This window comes from Lipotes vexillifer, unplaced genomic scaffold (genome assembly GCF_000442215.2).
Source record: "Lipotes vexillifer unplaced genomic scaffold, Lipotes_vexillifer_v1.1 scaffold410, whole genome shotgun sequence".
Taxonomy (NCBI): Eukaryota; Metazoa; Chordata; class Mammalia; order Artiodactyla; family Lipotidae; genus Lipotes; species Lipotes vexillifer.
The window spans coordinates 643,494-647,574 of NW_006794028.1; positions in this window are offsets into that span (position 1 = coordinate 643,494).

Here is a 4,081-nt window from a genome sequence, read left to right on the forward strand (position 1 = left end):
CTCTGTATACTAGGATATTCGGGGGGAATTGTAAGGACTTCAGGAAGCTTATAAGTAGCATGAGTTGGGGACAGTTTATACACAGCAAAGAAGATAACTGACAGTGCTGGGTTTTAATAAATTGGGGAGAGGAGTGGTGTGGCCTCGTGGTGAAGGCCTGGGAGCTGGGTGATCTGGACAAAGTAGTTGATGGGGAAGGGGCTGGAGGATGGGGGGGGATTTGGAGGGACGGAGGGAGAGCATTAGAGGCAGGGCAGACAGGATTCTTGCTGACCTGGCTGGTAACATCGACTTTCTCCAATTTTTCCCTTAAGTTATGTAAGTAGGCACTCCTGGGTACCTTATCCAGACTGTATATGGAAGCCCTTTGACATCAGGGTTTAGTTGAAGCCCCTGTCTTTCACTTCCCTTCAGTCTCAGAGCTCTCTGGGCTGGATGGGGGTGGAGTGGGGATCCCACATAAACAGGGACCTGCAGGTCTGCGCCACGGGGAGGAAGTAAGACACCTGCGCTCCCCTCCCTAGAACCTGTTATGGAGCGTGGGCTGCACGGGATGGAGGAGGCTGCCTGAAGCTTTGTCTCCACCCCAGCCTTTCTGGGGCCAGTTGGGCAGAATGGAGCCATCTCTGGGTTTTACAAAGAAGAAGGGGCACGGCTGGTTTCTGGGCTTTCCCTCGTCTTGCCATGATTGACTTCCTGTACCCTCGACTCTCTGTTCCCAGAGCTGACTGCAGCAAGGTGTCAGGAAGGAATCTTCCTCTCAAGCTCTGAATGCGTCATAACCCTTTCTCAAATGCCGGGTGTGTAGGCAGGGCTTGGATTTCAGGTCAGATTGCAGGCAGGATATATAAGTAATAATTGGTTTCTGGCCAGAGGGACATCATAAACTTCCTCAAATAATAAAAATTAAAAAAAAGTTGAAAGGGGAACTTTGGTTATGGGGAACTGGGGTTTTCCCTAGAGATTTCAGAGCAGCTGTGTGCCCCATCTGGGTTTCTTCTGATCGTTCTAGCTCATTCCAGAGGTGCCCTCCGGATCCGACTCTGTCAGCTCCTCCGCCCTCTCTGGATTGATAGTGTGTGACAGTCTTTGTTTCTGAGGCCACCTTCTGGAAGGCTCACACCCGGAGTGGGGCATGTCTGGCGCACAGGTGGGTTAAGAGGCTGGGCCACCCCCATTCCCGACCGCTGCCTCTCGCTGTGGTCTGACAGCATCTTACCAGAAACTCCTCCCACCCCCAGGAACACGGGCTCCCCTCGGGGAACTGCTTGGCACGGCAGCTGGACCTGGCCTGGGGGGACTTCGGACCCTTAGTTGAGTGGCTTTACGAAGAGCTACTCAGGCCCAGAGGCATTTGAAAAGAGATGAAATTTCAAGCCAATTATTTTCCACTTAGCATTGCTTTTTAACTTCAGAAGGGTTATTTGGGTGATTGGACTTGTATAAAAAAATTAGTTAAAAGTCTCTTTAAGCCAAAAGACAATAGAGATGTCACAGGACTTCGTTCTCAAGATATGAAATTGCTGGATTGTTTTCCTTTGGTAACTGAAGCCAGAATTCAGTGTTCTCTCTAATTCCTTTGGATTCCTTGTTCTTGAAAAACTGTTTTGCCGGTTCTACAGGCAGAGGAGACTTCGTCCTTCTAGGCCTCCCTTCGCCCTGTCCTGAGCCCCTGCAGCTCTAGTGCTGACTGCCCCATTGGTGCAGGCGCGAGAGCCCTGAGGGAAAGGACGGGTCTCCTTGGGACCAGAGAGTATGGTGACGCCATTTGGTCTATTTAATTTTTTTTTTTTTTTTGTGGTAAAATACATATAAAATAGAATTACCCTCTTACCCATTTGTAAGTGTACAGTTCAGTGGCGTTAAGCACATTCGCACTGTTGTGCAGCTGTCACCGCCATCCATCCACAGAACCTTCTCATATCCCCGAACTGAAGCTCTGTCCCCACTGAACACTAACTCCCCCTGCCCCTCCAGCCTGCCTCTGGCCCCTGGCAACCGTCTTTCTACTTTCTGTCTCTATGAATTTGACTCCTCTAGGGACCTCAGATAAGCGGAATCAAACTATATTTGTTGTTTTGTGACTGGCTTATTTCACTTAGCATCTTGTCCTCAGGATTGAGGTTCACCCATGTTGTAGCCGGTGTCAGAATTTCCTTCCTTTATATGGCCGAGTAATTTCCCACTATGGATAGACCATGCTTTCTCCTTCCATTCATTGAGGGATACTTGGGTTGCTTCCATATTTGTCTATAGTGAATAATGCCACTAATGAACACGGGTGTACAAATATCTCTTTGAGACGTGATTTCAATTCTTTTGGGTCTATACCAAGCAGTGGAATTGCAGGGCCGTGTAGTAATTCTATTTTTAATTTTTTGAGGAATTTTCATACTCTTTTCAGCTGTACCATTTTATATTCCCACCTATAGTGCACACTGGTTTCAATTTTTCCACATCCTTATCAACACTTGTTATTTTCTCTCTGTGTGTGTGTGTGTGTGTGTGGGTGTTTAGTAGTAGCTAGTAGCCATCCTAGTGAGTGGTCCAATTTGGCCTATTAATGATCCCTCTGTACATTTTCTATACATTTTCCATATGTCCTTTTCTACTGATTCCAGCTTTGCATGGAAGAAAAGAAAAATAAATGAAGAAAAAAGAAAATTCTTTCTTCTGACTTTTTGTCATTTCAAGTTGTCATCCTAAGTGATGTACTTTGAGGCAAAGGGTACAGAAAGAGCGTGTGTTTGGGGCTCAGATGGGCCCCAGTCTGTCCGTCCGTCCGTGCATCCAGCCATGCATCCATCTATCCATCCATCCATCTAGCCATCCATCCATCCATCCATCCATCCATCCATCCATCTATCTATTCTACCTTCCCTCCATATATCCATGCATCCATTCATTCATTCACCATTTATCGAGCAGCTTAAATGCAGGGCATGATCATAACACAGTGGTACCCTAGATGCCCAGTGCTGTCTGTTTACCATGACGAGGATGTTGGGAGCATCTGTGTTCTGGGAGGTGGGGAGAGATGCGTGGACCCGGCAGGAAGCTGTACTCCGCTTCTTGCCACAGGCTGTGTGTATGTATGGCTGTGCTTTGTGCTGTCTGCTCCCGCTTTTACCCTTTCCGTCCAGTCTCATTTGAGGTGCGGCAGGGCCCCAAAGTGAGAGCACTGCGTGGGCTGAGTCAGGAGACTTTGGCCCTGGTCACTTGGCCATTTGCAGCTGTTTAATTTCTCTGAGCCTCAGTTTCCTTAATTATAAAAGGAAAGTTATAGTTCCTGGTCTGCTTGATTCACATGACTTTGGTAGGGAGCAAAGGAAATTACTGTGGATGAAGACACATCATGAGTAACGGGGTGCTTTAAAATGTTGAAATAGTAACTGACACTTTAATCACACTTATTATGAGTGCCAGGCACTGTTCTGAGCTGCCTGCCTGTAGTAACTCATTTAGTTTAATGCTCACAAAGGAGAGAGGTACTGTGGATATTTCCACTTTACTGATAAGCAAACTGAGGCACAGAGAGGCTAAGTAACTTGTGGAAGGTCACACAACCAGCAATGGCACCACCAGGTTTGAACCGGGCAATGAGGTGCCAGAGCCTACGCCCTCCAACCGCTGTAGCATCATGTTTCTGAGAGGTATCAGCCATTTTCATTGTTTCTATCCCTCTCGCATAGCTGGGAAGGGAACACAGCCCCTGGTCTGGAGAACACAGCAGGGCCTCCTGTAATTCCCTGTGAGATGAATAGATGGGCATAGATTGTGTCCCTGCCAGCTTTCCACGGTCCGCAGGTGTGCAGGGACATGGGTAACTCAGATGATGAAACCACACGTACGTGTTAAGAGGAGCCAGATTAGGTGACTGGATCTCATTTGGGGGGGGGCGCGCTGGCTTTCGGCTGTAGATCGTTTGCCTTCCAGACCACTCCAGGGTGAAAGTGCTGATACCCCTAAAAGACTACCGGGCAGGAGTGCTGGATGCTCAGAGGAGCTGCCGACGTTGTGCCTGCAATGTGCCCGCTGACGTGTCGGCATAACTCACCGCAGTGCCAGCCGTTCGGTTCAG